We start from the raw sequence: 20,843 nt of genomic DNA, 5'->3' as shown, positions 1-20,843 counted from the left end.
ATATGAATGAAATCATCCCCCTCCCCTTTGTTAAATCTGTCTTAGTATGACTTTCTTCTGATTACCACAGAAATAGAATGATAATTAGTATGATAAAGAAAGAGATTAGGGGTGGGGATGCTTGTGAACTGTAAAAAAGTTCCATGTGAACTGATGGAATGAAGAATTCTCTTTTACATTTGTATTATTTTAGATCAGAATCAACTTGATTTCCCACACAGTGGTATGTAATGCCTCAAAAGTACAAGTGAATCTAATCATTCCATTTCTATGAAATACTGAATCACTCCACACAACAGGAATACACAAAGTCACAATTTCCTGTAATAACAAATCTCTTGGTACAGAATCAAGCTACATGTATCTAGTTGCTCTGTCTGTACTATGTTGGGAATAAAGAGATAAATAAGCTAAGGGCAAGAGAATTAGCACAGAGCTATGAGGATCACAGGTTAAATGCCGACAGAGTCAATGATACTGAAAAGTGGTCTTTTATCAGGGACGATATCCAAACAGTGGACTTAGGAGCTTCGTGGGATGAGGATGGAAACTTGGCTTCCGAAATGCGTAATGCTGATGATGGTATGTCAGGCAAACTAGGACTATCTCAGAAATATTTAAGAGCAGGGACAAAGTAGAGCAGGGCCTCTCTTCCAGAAACATGACAGACAATACCAAGTCAGGCAAATGTGTTGCGGCTGGTTCTTCCACGAGGGTCATTGACCAGGAATCTTCAAAATAGTTTAAATGTTTCACATTTCACTTTACTTGTGTGCCCTAGGAACCCAAGGAGCCTGGCGTAAGAGCACTAGTAGTCTTTTGATTGTCTCTAGTGGTGTTTAACAGTGAGGTGATTCTAGTCAAGAGTGGAGGTTTCTACCCAAAATTGTTATGGACCTCCAAATGTATTTGGTACCATGAATATAATTTCCATAGCTTATTCATTTGCTAAATGTGTACCACAGATTTGAAGATAAATTAGCTTCTCATTGGTCACAGGTGAAATACAAAGCAGTACTTTTTGGGAACAGAAAGGAGAAACCTTGAATGGGGGGTAAGAAGTTGACAGAATGAGGAGCAAGGGAGATGATGCTGTACAGAGACTTACAATGTAAAAATGTGGAGGGAGTGTAACTTCATGTTATTTTCGGTAATTCAGAGAACTTGGGAAATATTTCAAAGCACAGATAAGAGTACTCAGCCTTTGGAACCTCACAGCTCTAGTTTTCAGACTCAGTGCAGAACAGTAGCCTCCTGATGCAGGCATGATGGTATTGCACTTTTTGTGCCTTGTCTGTGGTCTTCTCGGCCCACCTTTAAACCAGCCATCATTGTAACAGCTAGCTTCCTATAAATATGTAATCTGAGAGCACTTCAACTTTGTCTGTGCACCTTATCTTTTGAGCCCCAGGTCTTCTCTGACATTGTGGCGTGGAATGCTTTTAGGAATGGAGCAGCACTCATGCATGTGCAAACTGGAGTGCCAGAGAATAAACATCTGATGGGCCAGTCCTTGGCTGATAGGAGATGCGAGCTGGTGCATGGATGCTTTCCTCTTTTTTCCTTCCAGAGAGCGATTCTGAGGCATATTCTACATTGCATCTCTGAAGATTCCAGCATAATCTAGGCCCAGCCCCCACAGCAGTGACCAATGCAGGAATACCCCTTGAACTGGCTTTCCTTCCTTCCTTCACTCCATGTTTCACTCCCTGATCCCTGACTCCTGTTCTTGGGATTATTTCTGCCCCCAGATTACCTGCACTCAAGTCTTTACCTCAGATTCTAAATTCTGGGGTAGGGGGGACCCAGGCTGCTAAAATGACCTTCTGGGTTCTCTGTAGGTTTTATAGCTAGAATCCCATTGTGGTTCAAGGGGCATATCGCTTGTGAATCTCTAAATCTTTTTACAGTGGAGGACCCAAAAAAAGAGGTGCTAATGTGTGAGAAGCAACAAATCACAAATCAAAGCTGGCAACTGAGAGCATTAAGTGTTACGATTTGGGTTCATATTTTAAATCTTAGCTGTTTGTTTTCTCTGTAACATCTGTCCTGATCAGAAGCCACCCAGTTCTGAACTGGCCCCATGATTGCCATAGCAATAGATGATGAAAGTTCCTGCCTGGATTTTCCACAAGATTCTCCAGAGTGAACTTTGTGAACTACATGTGAAGTCAGACCAATTCAAACTCTCTAAGTTTGATACTTGGCTTCATTTTTATGTAGATTTGCTTTTTTGGAGCATGAGAGTGGGGATAGCAAGTGATGGTAGGAAGTACTTAATTATCTAAAATATTTTATTCCTAAACTTGATTACATGTAAAAATCACCTGTAGAAAAAAATTTTTTTAAGATGAATTTTTGAGCTCTAACTCAAAGGTTCTGACTCCATTGATCTAGGCAGAGAGCCTGAGATCTATGTTCTTAAAAGCTTCCCGGGAGATTCTGATTAATGGGCAAATTAGGTAAACAGTGATCCAAATAATTCATGAAGGATTTTAAGAGAATTTGTTACCTAAAACTATACATTTTCTTCCACAAAGTTGGAAGCTAAGGCAATTCCTAAATCAGATTTCCTTATTTTCAAGTAAGAAAAAGTCTTAACTTTTTGGGAGGGGAGTTTAGAATTTAATTTTCAAAATAAAAGGTCTAATTTCATATGTTTTGATCTTTCTAAAAATTAACACAGGTAGTTTTTTAATATACTTTCATTTTTAGGCATCTATAGACAGGCTTACTTTGAAAGAAATTATGTCTAGGTGTAATCACATATAATAGAAAGTATACACAGTTAATTATAAATACTTCATCAAATAATTAGCATTAAAATAACTGTATGATTGAGATTTCGATTGACAAAGACAATTAAGTTGATTCTCCTCAAATATGCATGTTCCTAAAATATTCATTAACCAGTTTCAACCATAAAACATTTCCTAATAGACTTCCAGAAATGGCTAGGGTATTTCTTCTTTTGAGAAACTATCTTAATAAATGGACCATTCCCTTGGAAACTGAAAACCCGTTTTTTATTGTTCATTTATTTGTTTTGACTGGCAGTGCTTTTGTGAACAGAAAAAAAAAGTGGAAATAAATAACATAGATAAAAACATTAATAAAGAAGATAATATAAACATTCTTCTTGACACAATTTTTGTTGGTATGTCCCTTATCTAAGGGATTTTCTGATGTAGAACTTAATGTAGATGAAAGGAGGTTTTTTTTAATGAAAATCCAGTTAATCATAGAATTATAAAATTTAAATTTTGACCATAGAATTTCTTTACCACTCTGTGGAGAAATGCATGGTTACTATGAAAAATAAAAAAGAAAATATCGCCACGGTGAGTTTCATCAAACTGCAATGCAACCTGTAGAAAAATAGCAAAGTTCCTAATCTGAAATTTCTATTCAACCATTTAATTATTCAGTCAACACATATTTATTTAGTACCTATTCTTCCAAATACTATCCTGAACAGTGGGGATATATTAGTGAATAAAACTCATAGAACAGAATCCCTGCCCAACTGAACTAAAATTTTATATTTTCTGTTCCTGCTTTTTATTTGAGAAATTTCTATGAAATTACCAGGGGTAACTGAGAATTACTTATTGTTACTTATCTGAATACAATGTCAAAGCAGAAATGCACCTAAAATATGGTACAAACTGCAAATTTTACTACCTGTATTTTACCTTCTGTTTGTTATGATTCGTGGGGACACCAACAATAGTTAGAAGTATACATGGTTGTATAGAAATCACCCTCTATCTTGAGACTGCTGAGTAGGTGCTGCATCACTGATATAATCATTGAAACCATCTAATGTGAACTACCTGAATGAGAAATATGGATGTCTCACTTGGCTATATATCTGATATTCAGAAAGTCTCAATAGAGTGTATTTTAAATGATGTGAATATTTGACTAGTATTAAACTGAGATAAACTATAATAAGGGTCTTTGTGAAATTGGAGTCAAGTTAACAGTTTAATGAGAAATTTAATTTTCTGAAAGCCAACTTTATAATGAGTCTGATTTAAACCTTTGGATCTCTCCAAGAGCAACAGTTGAAGTTCAGTCTCTTTTTTCTAATCATGTTTTGCCCATGACTGCTTCTTTTACATCTGAGAATCCCTCATTATGAATCTTAAAACATTTTATTATAAGTCATTAATGGATTTTAGGGCCCTTGAGGGAGTAGGCAGTCTTGGATTTTTGAGGTGCAGAAGCAAGTGTGGTCCAGAATACTTCTGTACTAATAATAGGATATGTTGTAGGGAACTCTAATACTGGTATAAAATTTTAGAAAAAGAAAAAGAAAATCCACAGTAAAAGTGCCTCTCCAACCAAGGATGACTAATGACCATGTATTTTGGCCACTGTGAAAAAAGCAGGATTTTTGACAAGCCTTTTTTTCATCCTCCTTGTTTTCTTTTCCTTCTTTTCTCTTCCACCCCCTTCACTTCCTCCTCCTCTTCATTCTTCATCTTTGTCTTCTTTCTCCTTTGAATTAAGGAAGAAAGGGTTTTCTATGATTTATGCTGTGGGTCACTTTGTAATGCTCTTAAAAGGGAGATTTACTTTCATTTTTCTTTACAAGCTGCTCATACTGGCGTGTCTAGACCCTAGATCACACCTCCAGTGAGCGGCAATTGAGGACATCTTGTTAAGATCAAGACCACCGAAAGCACAGTTATCAGACGTGGGGAACTCTACTAACAGTGGTGGTCTGGTCAGGCAAGTCCCAGGGACTGACAGAGAAGGCTTTGTGGTCTAAAGTGCTCTCACTGTGGCTGATTTTGAGATATCAGCGTGATGTAACTGAATTTAGATTTGGGGAAAAGAGAGCCACTTAACACTCTGCTTGTTTTATGAATCAGCTATATCCTTTCTAAAGCCCAGAATGAACTGCTTGGTGATTGGTGTGGGACAATTTAAGTTTAAATCTAAAGGGTTTGTATCACTGCAGAAAAGAAAAGGGAAGTTCTAATATAAAAATTGCTTGGGGAGGTTGGTTTGTTTGTTTGTTTGTTTTGAGGGCTTTAACTGAAGTTGAGAGAATTACAATAAGCTCCCTATTGAAAGAGCAGGGGAATTGGACTTCAATTTCCTGGGACTATTGTTTGTAGTCTATCAAGCAGTGTTTTCTTTCTTTCTTTCTTTTTTTTTTTTTTTTTTTTTTGCTTTTTTAGGGCTGCACCCATGGCATATAAAAGTTCTCAGACTAGGGGTAGAATCAGAGCTGCATCTGCCAACCTATACCACAGCCACATTCACACTGGATCCAAGCTGCATGTGCAACCTACACCACAGCTCACGGCAACACCGGATCCCTGAGCCACTGAGGGAGGCCAGGGATCAAACCCACATCCTCATGGATACTAGTCAGATTTGTTTCCGCTATACCACAATGGGAACTCCAACCAGTGTTTTCTTATGCATGACCAGTAGGTACCTAGTTCATCATTTATTGCAGAATAAATTTTGGCTTCCTCTTTCTGTAAGTGAAGAATTGCTTTGGATGCCATCTGATTTATTGAGGAATAAATAGGGAAATCTCCAGCTGATACATCAGCACCCAGATGTTCAGAGAATTCATACCCATCTGGAAATATTTCAATGCTCAACTCAGCTCAGTAAAAGTTTCCCAGCATTTTCCAGGCCCAGTAGCTGTCTTATTTTCTCTACCTTCTACTGGGCTTGAAAGGGCTACAGTTTCTAAAGTGGGTCAGGGCTGTGGGAAGAAGGGTCCTTGAATAAGTCCTCAAATTAGAATCACAAAAATTTGGTCAAACTCATTTGTTGTCAAAAGTTAGGTTTTCTTTGTAAGAAGTTGATCTTATTGATTATTGAGCCATAACCTCTCCATCCATTAGGTGGATATCTTCACAAGGGCCAAGGGTAAGTTTTTTTCACCCAAACTTCTGCTGCCCCTTCTCACTGCTTCCCCTAGCTATGATTCATTATATAATAGGACAGTGGAAACTAGAATGCAACTCCTCTTAAATATTTAAATGTGTCACAAAAACCAAAACATAATTCAGGTGATTTGAAATAGATTCATAACATGAGCAAATCAGTGATGTGATGATTTTAGCATCAGAAAGCGTTTGGTTCAGTGGTATTTCTAAATCCTATTTATAACATGAAAAATATTTGTTAGAATATTATACAAAATTATAAGAATCCAAATCATATGCAATTAATTTATCAGAGTCCTATGCATAGACAGTAGAAAATATACTGTATTATTAATATATCATGGAACTATGGATAATTGATATCATTTTTATTTTCTAAATTGTGCATAATGAGTATCTTACATAAAATTTAAAAAATAAATTAAAAAATGATCACTTGGTTTATAATAAAAAGTTACCAAAAGAAAATCAAAATCTTCTAAAAATATGGCTTTATCTCTTTGTGGGAAGAATATTTTAATTTCTTTTTATTCTCATTAAGTTTTAAATCCTGGATCAAGAATTTAAATCCTGTCTTTAAAATTTCTCACAAAGAAGATTTATAGAGTTTTAGAAGTGAACAGATGTTACTCCCTGTGATTTTTATTCATCTCTTAAATTGAAACCTTCCAAACTTTTTGTATCCCTGAGTCAGAGTTTCTGATGACTTAATTTTTCAGAAAAAGTAGGCCAAAGTTTGATGATCAAAGGATATTTTCAGAAATCAAATGAGATCAGAGATCACTGAGCAGATCCATACCATCTGGGAGCCCAGAGCCAACAAGACTGTTAAATCTTGAAAACACAATTTACAGAAGCTTTGAAAGTTCTCTGAGGGTCATTTGTAGCTTTAGGCATTTCAGTTTTAATTTTATTCCAGGTTAAATGAAGTTGTTGTTATTTTAAATTATAAAGTATGTGCTTGTTTTAGAGGATACTTACTATGGGAAAAGAAAAGATGAATAAAAACAACATTTTTGCCCCACAAAGGCAAAAATGGCTAACATTTAGTTATGTTTCCTTTCAGTTTTTTTCATGAGATTTTTGCTCACAGATGAAGTCAAAATATTATAGTATGCCCAACTTAAGTTCCTGTTGTGCTTCTTTTTTTTTTGTTGTTGTTTCTTTTGTTTTTTTTTTTTTTTTTTTTTTTTTTTTTTTTTTTTTTTTGGTCTTTGTCTTTCTAGGGCTGCACTCGCAGCATATGGAGGTTCCCAGGCTAGGCGTCCAATCAGAGCTGTAGCCACCAGCCTACACCAGAACCACAACAACGAGGGATCCCAGCTGCGTCTGCAACCTATACCACAGCTCAACGGAAGGCCAGATCCTTAACCCACTGAGCAAGGCCAGGGACTGAACCCACGTTCTCATGGATGCTAGTTGGGTTCGTTAAGCACTGAACCATGATGGGAACTCCCCTATTGTGCTTCTTAACAACCAAACATAAGAATTGCTCCACATTATTTTTGAAAACAATAAATTTAAATTACTGGATCAGAAATAGGAAATTATACAATGGAGTTAAAAACATAGTCAATTGGGAACTGAGTCATGGGGCTCAATCCCCACCATGTCCCTGTTTGGAAGTGTAAGTATGGTACCAGTTTCTTTGGATGCCAGGGAGAATGAAATAGGTAGACCAGAATGAGTTGATGCAAACATCACCTCGTAAGGGTAGTAAAATACCAGCCCCAAATATTCTGATTCTGCAAACTTGAGGTAAGACCCGCACGTCCACATTTTTAATAAGGACCTTGGGCGATTGTGTTGCAAGAGATTCTGGGATCACCCACTGAAAATCAATTGATTAGATCACACTTTGTTTTCAGAAATTATTAGAGAGGGGTTGGAAAGGTCCATAGAAAATAGAGGAAAAATACTAAAGTTGCCAGCACTGCCTCTCTTAAATCCAAAGAAACCAGGGTAAGGGACTCCCCAGGCCTAGCTGGTCAAAGGGCTAGGGCCACACTCAATACCCTCAATCTTTTCCTCTCAACTATTCCAACCATTCTTTACTTTCATAGCATCCTTGCTCTTCCTGCATTCTTCCCATCACCTTTCAAGTCACAGGTTTAATTGATGGTAGAGTTCATACTGGAACCCAGGTCTCTTAACTCTTTTCTAAGGATCTTCCTGCTGCACCATCCTTCAAATCCTAAATTTCAGGGTTCCCAAGCAATATCTCTTTCAGGAAAACTTTCCCTGTTCTTCAGTCTTTTCTGTGTTTCTACAGTGACTTCCCCCACCCTTGTGAGTTTACTTCTTTTATAATGTTTATAATACAGTTAGTCCACTTACCATCCTTCCCTACTTGACTGAGTTATCCTAGTGCCAAGCACAGTCCTTGGCACAAAATATATACACAATATTATACAATGAATTAACAGATAAAATCTCAAGGTATTTGTGGTTAAAACAACATAGTACATCTACATGGTATGTTTTCCCTGCCTTGGTTAAGCTCTGTGTTTTTGCAGATGCCAATATTTTGAAGTTTCAACCCTTGTTTAGGCAGCATTTAGAGTAATTCATCTTTTCTGAAACAGCAGGCATATATCATTTCACTCTATTACACATACATCTTGAGGTAAGGTGGTTTTTTTTTTTTTTTAATTTTCTTTCAATTGGTTAGCCTGATTTCCATCAGAGACTTCATTTTAAGTTGTTATTTTATGCTCTGATCAGAATAACTACTCTGTAAAGGAAAGGAATAAAATGTTCAAAAAAGATAGTTATGTCTATCGACACTGCATTAAAATGCAAATGTGATGCAAACTGGAAGAAGTCAAGCTGCCAAATAATCTGGATCATTTCTCAGTCCAGGAGAAAAATTCAAATTACTCATTTTCTCTATAGCAAGCCATTGCAAGCCTCTCCATGATATCCTTTGAAAGAAAAGCAAGGAAACTAACTATAGAAGTGAACCAGGGCATATTCATTCTTCAGGCTTGGTTACCCAATGAGAACACCCCCTGACGTTTTCTGACATATTTAAAAAAATAAACTTTTATCTTTTTCTTTTTTTTCCTCTTTTTGCTTTTTAGGCTGAATGTGTGGCATATGGAAGTTCCCAGGCTAGGGGTCCAATTGGAGCTTCAGCTGCTGGTCTGCACCACAGCTACAGTAACATGGGATCTGAGCTGCATTTGCAACCTACACCACAGCCCACGGCAATGCTGGATTCTTAACCCACTGACCAAGGCCAGGGATCAAACCTGTTTCCTCATGAATACTAGTTGTGTTTGTTACCACTGAGCCACAGTGGGAACTCCTAAAAAGTAAACTTTTAAAATATATATGTATCATGCAAATTTTTTCTAAACCATTTTGGGTTTCAAGGAAATCCCAGTCCCACATTCTTAGCCCCAAACTACTTCCAGACAACCTGTAATATACTGAAATGCTGACCCTGTTTTATTTCCTGTTGGCAGTCTGCCTCCCCTTAGACTCACTGAGAATTGTATGGAGTCTTTCCAGCTCATCGCTTTCTTACAGAACTTGGACATAAGTTTTCATAATTGAAGAATTTCCTTCTTAACCCTCATCTCATTATGTTATCTGACCCTCTATTACCTCTCTAATTTTATCTCCTCCATTCTTCTTTTGCTTTACTCTATTCCAGTTTATTTGATCTCCTGGTTGGTCCAAAGCCACCAAACATACTCCTGACCCAGGAGCACTGTCCTTCTTGTCATCTTTGCTTGCAATACTTCTCCTTTACCCCTGGAACTCAGCTTAGCCCATTCCTTCACTTCCTTTGAGGTCTTTATTCAAATGTCAGCTAATCAAAGATGCTCCATTTTCTATTTCTTCACTCCATTATTTTTTAACAGCATTTATCACCCCTTGACACAGTGGATTGTTTTGTGCCTATTACTGCAAATCTGAATATGCTAACATGAGAACAATGATAGTTTCCTTTTCTGCTCTGGCCCTGTTTTCTAGAATAGTGCTTAACACATATTAGGTGCTCAAAAATATTTGCTAAATAAAAGAGTGATTACTACGGAAAAACATGAGGTAGTTTTGGAAAAGGATAAGTGATACAAATTATGATGTTTAAAAATAGCATTTAAAATAAAGTTCCTGAGCTTTGTACTTTAACTCCTTTGAAGATAGTTATTAGAACTAGTGAGGTTTATAGACTCTGTTTTCATTTCTGAGAGAAGTCCCACTGTTGCTTTCTTCTTTTTCACACCCTTGACTTTAAAACAGAACTGCATTTTCTATAGGAATGCAGATTTGTGTCAAAAATTGTTTCAAAATGGCATCATAACTACATTCTGTTTTATAACTTCATGTTACATAAGACTAATACAAGAGTACCTATCTGTCAAAAAATAACCTTTGTGGTATAGCTTTGAAGGATAAAATAATTCTCTTGATAAATCCCCAATAATTAGACATTTATGTTGTATCCAGTTTTTTTCGTTTTCTAAACTTTACTGAGATGTCCATGCATGTGAAAAAATCTGTTAATTCATCCATAGATACTTATATTGGGTAACTTCCTAGATGAAGAATTGTCATCTCAAAAAGCATGGCTATTTTTAAAGCTTTAGAGATATATTCACAAATTACCTTCCAGAAAGACTGTAGCAATTTACCAGCAGTGCAAGAGAGTGACTATTTATGGTGTCTGTGTTAGTTAGTGTTCTCCAGAGAAACAGAACCAATAGGATATAAAAGGAGATTTACTATGAGGAATTGGCTCACAAAATTATTGAGACTGAAAAGTCCCCTGTCTGCCATGTACCAGCTGGAGACCCAGGAAGGCAGGGGATGTGATTCCATCTGAATCGATGGCCAGAGAACCATGGGAGCTGATGATGTAAATCCCAGTTTGAGGGCAGAAGAAGAGATCAAATATCCCAGCACAAATAATAGGCAGAAAAGGGTGGAAACTCCTTTTTTTTTTTCATTACTCAAATGAATTTATCACATCTGTAGTTGTAGAATGATCACAACAATCTGATTTCACAGGATTTCCATCCCACAGCCCAAGCACATCCCCCGACCCCCCATACTGTCTCCTCCAGAGACCATAAGTTTTTCAAGGTCTGTGAGTCAGCATCTCTTCTGCAAAGAAGTTCAATCTGTCCTTTTTTCAGATTCCACATGTCAGTGAAAGCATTAGATGTTGGTGTCTCATTGTATGGCTGACCTCACTTAGCATGATAGCTTCTAGGTCCACCCATGTTGCTAAGAATGCCGGTATTTCATTCTTTTTAATGGCTGAGTAATATTCCATTGTGTATATGTACTACATCTTCTGGATCCACTCCTCTGTTGATGGACATTTAGGTTGTTTCCATGTCTTGGCTATTGAAAATAGTGCTGCAATGAACATTGGAGTACATGTGTCTTTGCGAGTTGTGGTTTTCTCTAGATAGATGTCCAGGAGTGGGATTGCTGGATCAGATGGTAGTTCTATGTTTAGTTTTCTGAGGAATCTCCATACTGCTTTCCACAGTGGTTGCACCAATTTACAATCCCACCAACAGTGTACTAGGGTTCCTTTTTCTCCACACCCTCTCTAGCACTTATTGTTTGTAGACTTTTTGATGATGGCCATTCTGGCTGGTGTAGGTGGTACCTCATAGTGGTTTTGATTTGCATTTCTCTAATAATGAGTGATGTTGAACATCTTTTCATGTGTTTCTCGGCCATCTGCATGTCTTCTTTGGAGAAGTGTCTGTTTAGATCTTCTGCCCATTTGTTGATGGGGTTGTTTGTTTTTTTGGTATAGAGCTGCAGAAGGTGTTTGTAAATTTTGGAGATCAATCCCTTGTCAGTTGATTCACTTGCAAAGATGAAATCAACCCAAGACATTCTGTGGGTTATCTTTTTGTTGATGATACAAATAGATGGAAAGATATACCTTGCTCATGGATTGGAAGAGTTAATACTATCAAAATGACTATACTACCTAAGGCAATCTACAGATTCAGTGCAATCCCTATCAAATCACCAAGGACATTTTTCACAGAACTCGAACAAAATATTTTAAAGTTTGTTTGGAAGCACAACAGACCCAGAGTATCCAAAGACATCTTGAAAAAGAAAAATGGAGCTGGAGGAATCAGGCGCCCAGACTTCAGAATATACTACAAAGCCACAATCATCAAAACCGTATGGTACTGGCACAAAGACAGAAATATAGATCAGTGGAACAGGATAGAAAGCTCAGAATTAAACCCACGTACCTACAGCCAACTAATCTATGACAAAGGAAGCAAGACTATACAATGGAGAAAGGACAGCTTGTTCAATAAGTGGTGCTGGGAAAACTGGACAGCCACATGGAAAAGAATGAAATCAGAACACTCTCTAACACCATACACAAAAACAAACTCGAAATGAATGAAAGACCTAGATGTAAGACCAGACACTATCAAACTCCTAGAGGAAAACATAGGCCAAACACTCTCTGACATAAACGACAGCAACGTCTTCTCAGATCCACCTCTTAGAGTATTGGCAACAAAAGCAAAAATAAACAAATGGGACCTAATCAAACTTCAAAGTTTCTGCACAGCAAAGGAAATTCTAAACAAAACGAAAAGGGTGGAAACTCTTGCTTCTTCAGCCTTCTTGTTCTATTCAGGCCCTCACTGGATTAGATGATGCCCACCCATACTGGGGAGGACAGTCTACTGAGTCAGATTCAGGTGCTAATTTCATCCAAAAGAAAATCTCCATGGACACATCCAGCAATAATATTTAATCAAGTATCTTGCCATCCCATGATCCAGATAAGTTGACATATAAACGTGTCTACCACAAATCTATCTCTTGTCAACTTGGCATTCATATCCATCTCCTTAAACCATACTTTATCTCCAAATAAAAAGGCTAGCAAGATTATAATTCCATCTCACATGGTACAATCTACATACAACTGAAAGCCCATTAACCGCCTTCCCAGGCTAGGGGTCGAATCAGGGCTACAGCTGTCAGCCTACACCAAGCTACAGAAATGCTGGATCCAAGCTGAGTGTACGACCTACACCAGAGCTCACGGCAATGCCAGATCCTTAACCCACTGAGCAAGGCCAGGGATCTAACCTTCATTCTCAGGGATTCTAGTTGGATTTGTTAACTGCTGAGCCACGAAGGGCACTCCCAGAATATTGCTATTAAAATGCAATTTTCCGTAGAAGTCAAGGAAGTCAAATTAAGGTGAGACAGAATTGTCCTTTTGGATCCCACAATCAAGGGCTTTACACGCATGCACAATCTCCACTGTAAGTTTTAAGTCTTTAAAACCTGCTGTAACTCTGAAGGCCTTTGTGTCTTGTGTCCCAGTAGTAACAATTCCTTCCTAGCCTTCGTGCACATATACACAAGTCCCGTACAGCTTGTGGACCTGGCCAGCACAAGAAGCTGCGAGTGGACATTCCTGTACATGAGGGCATCTTGAGCCATATTACCCTCAACCTGGAGGGAATAAGAATTGCAATTTGAGAAAGGGACTTGTAGGAATATTTGATACTTCTGTCAGGGCATTGAATCCAGGAATTATGAAAATCTCATGCAGCAAGTATTTATCATACTTAAGATGCTTCCCTCGTCTGTATATCTAGTGACCATGACATAGTACACATTTTTGCTGCCAAAGATGCAAAAAAGGAATAAAAAGTCTAGTTTAGCATCAGCTAGTTACCTTCCTAAGTATTTCATTTCCAGAAAGAGTTTTATCAACCTTCAGTTTCCTGCACTTATCACCCCATTGAAAAGCTGGGTGTGCCCCTCAGACCCCTCTAGGGTTAAAGCTGGTACATTCTGGACCTGGGGGTAACAGGCTGGGAGGGACTGCCCCAATGACCTTTGGACTCAAAGCCATATGTGGTCTTTTGCTTTCCTAAGCAAGTTTTCCATTATTAAAAAAATAACTTCCAGGGCATAAAGTATATACTTAAGTGGCCTTGAACTACTTGTGCCTGGTTGTTGGCTTGTTATTTTTTAATTCAACTGTGAAGTTTAGCTCTAGCATTTCCACTGCATTCTTTATGTTTAAAATTTGAGGAGATTGCATGTAAACTTAGGAGCTGGGTTGGGAAAAAAGATGAATAGAAATTTGTCTTTGGCAAGAGATTCCATCATTTTTACTGAGTCTACAGGGAGGAGATGAGCAGACAGGCAGGGCAAATGTTCTTACACTGTAACAAGATTTTAATAGAATAGTAATACCAGCAGCTCACCTTAGAGAAAGGAGAAAAATTCGTTCTCTAGTCTGAACATGGAAAAGAAAGACACGATTATGCTAGAAAACACAACGTGTACATTTCCCCTTGTGTAAATTCAATGCTGTGATCTTTTCAATGCCTGTGTCATTGTTTAGTTATTTGTGTGCGGGTGCTGCCTGCTGCCATACCCATGTTTCTGTGGGAGTTGTTAGAATTGATGCAAAACACCGTCAATTGGCTTTATTCAGGGTTAAGGCTGCATTCTCTGTTATGTGTAATTTATTTAGACTTTAAAACTTAGCCATTTCATTGAAAATATATGAAGGAAAATACTGTACATCTCTTTCAACAAAGTGATACCGGAGTAATCCTCTAATAATGTCTGTTAGTGTTGAGAAAAATGCATTATTCTGTCATTTCTACTTCCTTTTTCATCATTGTTTTCTCTTCCCAACATTTATAAGAAGAACTTCACACTAATGTTTTGAAAATGAAAGGGACACTACATTTTTTTTTAACATTAGGTAACTACAGTGAGTTATGGGCTCTGTATTAAGTACTATTTGAAGCATATATTTAATTCTCTTAAATTCTTGGTAAAGAGATTTAATATTGCGGTTTTGATTTCAGGTTTCAAATATTTAGAATCACCAGAGCAGCAAATTTTCAGTTTTGTAACAATCATGACAAAGACTAAAAAGACTAGAGTATGAACATTATATGGTAATTATGCACTGCGTGATCTTGATCTTAACCCAAGTGTCCTTAATAAGCTCCCACTGGCAGCATGATCTAGAGTCTAGATCAATAGCTCAAGTAGCTTACAAAAGAAAAAAGGAAGCTCCAATTCCCCCATTAGGAGCATTCCTATGCATCCCAAAGCATCTATAATACAAAGAAAATTCCCTTCCTCCCTTACTTCAAGACAAAGAGATGAAGAAGAGCAATAATTCACTAGAAGTAGGTAATGAGACAATAGTAATAAGACACAGAAAAGCAATTCACAGAATATGGTTGTCCAATAAGTACTATGAAACAGCCTCACTTCACATTTAATAAGGAGAAAGAATTATTAATTATGTGTGATGTTTTGCTTATCAAACTGTGCACTTCTAGTGCAACTACAAATTAGTAAAAAATGCCCCAAACAGTTTGGCAGTAAGTGGTAAAAACTTTAAAAATGACTGATACTTTGAGCCAACATTTCTAGGATTCTGCCCTTAGGAAGTCATCAGAGATGTGAGGATGTTAACAATGATTCATGTACCAGAATGAACATTGTAGAGTTCTTAAAATATAGAAAATTAGAAGCAACCTAAATGCCCATCGTAAGTTAACATAAATTGCATAATTTATGAAATAGCCTTATGGTGCAATATTATACAGCTATTAAAATATTATTTTCAAAGAACATTGAATGTTATAGGGAAATGCTTATGGCATGATTTAAATGAATAGAAATAAGTAATAAATATATAATATTACATATCTGTGTGTGTTTATAGGGGTGTGAAATATTTATGAGAGTTATTTCTAGGTTCTGCCTTTACGAATAATTTTTATTTTCTCCTTTATACTTTTCATTAATTGTCATTGTTTTATTATAAACATTCAATTGCATTTTGACAGAAAAGCACTAAATTTTATTTTAATACCTAATAACTTCAGTGGAAAAAAAATCTGTGAAACACTATTAATTCATTTCCAAAATATGTTGCATTTTGATAGTTTCTGTTTTGTTTTCAATTCCACAATTGTGCTTTAAATTTACCTTTGTGTAACCAAATTCTCAGTTTTAGGAAGTGACATCTTAGTACTTTTATTTTCTTATTTATTTTTTTAAGGGCCATGCCCATGGCATATGGAGGTTCCGAGGCTAGGGGTTGAATCAATGAGCTGCAGCCTACACCACAGCCACAGCAATGCCAGACTTGAGCTGCGTCTGTGACCTACATGGATCCTTGACCCACTAAGAGAGGTCAGGGATCAAGCCTGCTTCTTCATGGATGCTAGTTAGATTCATTTCCACTGTGCCACGATGGAACTCCAGCACTCGTTATCCTATTGGGAAATTGCACCAGACTAACCCTCAGCTCAAAGTAGTAGAGATTGATGGGCACATATGTTGAGTAATGTACAAAGAGTATTCACAGTAACAGAAACAGTTGTAGAGATTGATAGAGCAATTCTTTTCAGACAATATACACTACGCTTTTCTAGACATTCACACTAAAATACAAAAGCAGTTTTCCTGAGTTTGACCTTTTTACTTCTCTATTTGTTTTGGGCTAAAAGGCAAGTATGTCTTCTGAACTTTTGTGTCTATAAAATAGTGTTCTGGATGAAGCAAACATAAAATCCATAAAGAAAACATCCTTGATTATGGCACAATCCTGAGGAAAGCAGTTAATTACATCATATCTTGGATTTTATTTTATTTTATTTTATTTTATTTTATTTTATTTTATTTTATTTTATTGTCTTTTGTCTTTTTAGGGCCACACCTGTGGCATATGGAGGTTCCCAGGCTAGGGGTGCAGTCCGAGCTACAGCTGCCAACCTACACCACAGCCACAGCAATGCCAGATCTGAGCTGTGTCTGTGACCTACACCATAGCTTATAGCAATGCTGGATCCTTCACCCACTGAGCAAGGCCAGGTATTGAACCCACATCCTCATGGATACTAGTCAGGTTTGTTAACCACTGAACCACGACAGGAACTCCGGATTTTACATTTCACATCCTCATTATGTCCAGAAGGCTTTGCAATAGTCCTGCTCTCTTTCATTCAGAGTAGCTCCACAAAGATTTTGTTAACTACCCATCTGACTATGCATTTCTCTTCCTAGGAATCTTCAGAAGTGTCCCCTTGGCTTCAGGAGAGTTACAAAGACTTTAGCACAGGTTTGAAAGCTTTACAACCCATTTTCTCTGCCCAAGCTTCTGTCCCTTCTTCTCACTATTCCACCCCTACAATTCTTCAAGCTATATTCCAGCCATCAAGATTTTCCAGATGAACTGGGCTCTTTCAGACTCTGTGTCTTAGCTGGTTGTTCTTTCTGCATCAAATGGATACCCCTAGCCTCATCCTGTAAGATCCATCATCTTGGTGGAACAAGGTAAATTAGTCCTTCCGTCTTTATTCCCACAGCACCTAGTCAGCTTCCATTAAACCATTTATTATGCTGTTATGTACATGTATAATTATTAATTTATGACTGTTCTCTCCACCAGATTGTGGCCTTATTAGGGTGAGAATAGTGTGTTTCCCATTGCTGGAGTGGTTCAAGTCCATTACTGAAACCAAAGGATGAGGCAGGCTGTAGTAGGAACCCAACCTTGGATGGGTGGTTTACTGTAATGACTATGGGTCTGCTTTTAGTTCTAAGCCTATGAGAGTCTCATGCCAAGCTCAGCATTCTCAGTGGGGAAGGGGAAGGAGACAGTTGGGGCTGGGGACTGGGCAGAGAGTGAAGTCTCTGGTAGCAGTATATCTTTTCCCATTTTATTCAACAACTTTAATAAATACATTTCTTTCTCCTCATCATTTATTGAGATCCCAGGTCTCTGATAAATGAAAAGCAGCTCTTCTGACTATAAAACATTTGAGGAAACTGCTGGGCTGATAATAACTAATGTTATTAAGCTCTTGCTATATGCCAGGCATTCTTCTAAGTGCTTTACATATATTAACGCACTTAATCCTCACAATAACTCCAAGAGATAGGTGTCATTAGAGTAGATGAGGACATGCAGACATAGCTCATAAAACTTGCTTAAATGTATATTGTGAATAAGTGGCAGAGCTCAGATTCAAACCCAGGCAATAGATCCAGGTCCCTGCAGCTTTCTGCCAGTCATGCTCAAGGGTACATTGTCCTCAAAACTATGGCTTTCGTTTTTGAGATGTTAGCCCCTGAACACTTAGTTAAGGGAGTCAAGGTCGGCACTTACAGAACATAGCTGCTTTCTGAAATAGCTCCCTTCAAAGTCCAGGAAAAATTTACCAAGTTCATGTCACTTTACTATTCTCTGCTCCTGTTATTCTTATTACCCTTCTTTTCTTTGTTACTCCACTTTTCTTTCCTTCATTTCCTTTTACACACTGTAGCCAATTGATCTTAAAGTAAACAAATCTGATTCTGTTACTCCCTAGCAGGATAGCCCGTCAATTATCACCCACTGCTTTGTGGATGCTTTCTAAACAACTGAGCATAAAACGAAAAGGCTGGGACGAAGTGGGCCCACTGTGCTAGTGCCGGATCTGGGCTTGGTAGAAGCCAGAAACGAGGTAGACAACTAGGCCATGAGGAAACTCTGAGGGCAGTTTTAAGATATGAGATTTACCACACCTACATGCCCCAAATACCCAGAAATTCTCCAGATTCATTTCTTTCACATGTTATGTATGTTTTTCCCTGCTTGACCTTTATCCCTCTTCCAGACAAATTTTTACTTATCCCAAGGGAATTCTCACCATGGGTCATTGGGTTTAGAATCTGACCACAGCGGCTCAGATTGATGCAGAGGTATGGGTTCAATCCCAGGCCTGGCACAGTTGATTGAAGGATCTAGCATAGGTTGCAGCTGCAGCTCAGATTTGGTACCTGTTCCTGAAACTTCCATATGCCACAGATGCAGCCATAAAAAAAAAAAAGTACTGGACTTCCTGTTGTGGCTTAGTGGTTACAGAACCCGACTAGTATCCATGAGGACACAGTTTCGATCCCTGGCCTTGCTCAGTGGGTTTAGGATCTGGCGTGGCTGTGGCATAGGCCAGTTGCTACATCTCCAATTTGACTCCTAGCCTGGGAATGTCCATATGCTGTGGTTGAGGCCCTAAAAAGGCAAAAAAAAAAAAAGTACTAAGCAGGGCCAGAATACAAAAGACTGGTCTTGACTGGAGGACCTAAGAGAATGACTACTTAGACTTGGCTTAATTTGTTTCATAGGATTGGGCAGAGCAATAAATTAAGCTGAGATATAGTTGCAGCAAAAAGCCTCAGCTGATCCCATGCTATGTAATGATCCTGTAGCTGCTATAACAAATACAATGGGTGGCTTAAAACTATACACATGTTTTCTCTCACATTCTGGAAGCCAGAAGCCTTAAATCAGTATCACTGAGCCAAAATCAAGGTGTCTGCAGGGCCACTCTCCTTCTGGAGGCTCGAGGGGAAAATCCTTCCTTGCCTCTTCAGATGTTGCTGGCATTCTTTGGCTTACAGCCACACCACTCAAACATCTGCCTCTGTCCTCATATCCCCTTATCCTCCCATGATTACACCCTGTGAATCCAAGATCATCTCTCAGTCTTTAAACCCTGAAGTTAATCACATCTGAGAAGATATGTTTTCCATATAAAGTAGTATCTACAGGTCCAAGGATTAGGACTTGATATCTTTAAGGGGATGTTTCTTAGCCTACCACATATGGAGAACTCTGAAATTCAGATGACCCACCAGAAATACCCTCCATCAGAGGCAATACAGTTAAGCTTTTGCATGCTTGAAGTGGTAAATCAATTGCTCCTGACAGTGGAAGCATATCTTTGACCAAAGGGATCCCTTTGGAAGTTGGCAATTTCTAGGGGGAAAACTTAGCTTTGAGCCTTCAGAAGGTAATACTGCTGCAGCTGGGGTTGAGTGCGTTGACTTAAAAAATATGTACAACCAAAAAGTTGATACTTCAGTATCACTGGGGACAAAATGAGGACTATAGCCCAGGAGGCAGCATTTCACATCGCTCTGAAATACCGCTCCAAAGAAGTAGATTTGTGATTTTGGCGATGGGGCAGGTACATGCAACCAAGCTTTTACAGAAGTTAAATCAATTAGCTTCTAGTCTTGTGAAGGTTACTGCTAGTCACAAGGAGCAGACATCACCATGAAGGATTTTAGTGCTTTTCTAGATGTGGAGGAGAGGTAAGAACTGGACTCATGAAACCTCCTCCTGAAAATATCTATCTGAAGACCTATTCTGCCAGTTTTCCCAGAGCACAGAGTGCCTCACTCCTGACCCCCTCCCTGCACTCCTTTAAGGGGGTGTTGAGGGTCAGCAGCTTCAGCAGCCAATGATTCAGTCTGTGTAGAGGCAGATGGCAAGGGCCAGTCTCCAGTTCACAAGTGCTTTGGTCCTAAAGGGATGATCTGGGAGGTTTTTCACTATGTCTCCTCAACCTACTACCTTTTATGTCCTGTGTGCCACAGTGGCTGATTTCTGGGGTTTATTTCTTACTGTGTCATGAAGGCTTCTACCAGCCTGGCCATTACCTGCCACAAGTAAATTTAAATATCACTTTGCCTGTAAACCATTGTGTATCTTGCCTTTTTCCACCAAGTCCTCTGCACTATTAGTCTTTCTCTTTTCTGTATTGCCATGTTACTTTATTCACACCTCTTCTAGCACTTATCCTCCCTGTGTAATGATTAATATTCATACATGAATCTTCCCTTACTAGACTGTTTGCACCTTAAGGATAGGGTACCTGATTTGTTCCTATTTGTAATCGTCTTAGTATCTGGCAGATAGTAGGTGCGCATAAATGTTTAACGAATGAACTAATAAATGGAGCTTAAAGCAGCCACTCTGTCTCTTCATCAATTGGTGTAGCAGACGGAACAGCCAACTGTATGAACGAAAGCCATCAAGCATGTCCAACAAAAGTGACTGAGTGTGTGTCGGGAGGC

The 20,843-nt window shown here is 38.3% G+C and overlaps 1 pseudogene; it reads left to right on the top strand.

Annotated features, from left to right (window-relative positions):
* Positions 1–563: 563 nt before the first annotated feature.
* LOC100622462 (WD repeat domain phosphoinositide-interacting protein 3 pseudogene) lies at positions 564–13,764 on the top strand (annotated as a pseudogene).
* Positions 13,765–20,843: the final 7,079 nt, after the last annotated feature.

Source organism: Sus scrofa, chromosome 1 (assembly GCF_054392235.1).
Source record: "Sus scrofa isolate SSC_HxYL_T2T_F1_AM1 chromosome 1, Sscrofa_HxYL_maternal_Yorkshire_Landrace_v2.0, whole genome shotgun sequence".
Classification (NCBI taxonomy): domain Eukaryota; kingdom Metazoa; phylum Chordata; class Mammalia; order Artiodactyla; family Suidae; genus Sus; species Sus scrofa.
Note: the sequence above shows the minus strand (reverse complement) of the source record. Positions and strands in the feature narration are given on the sequence as shown.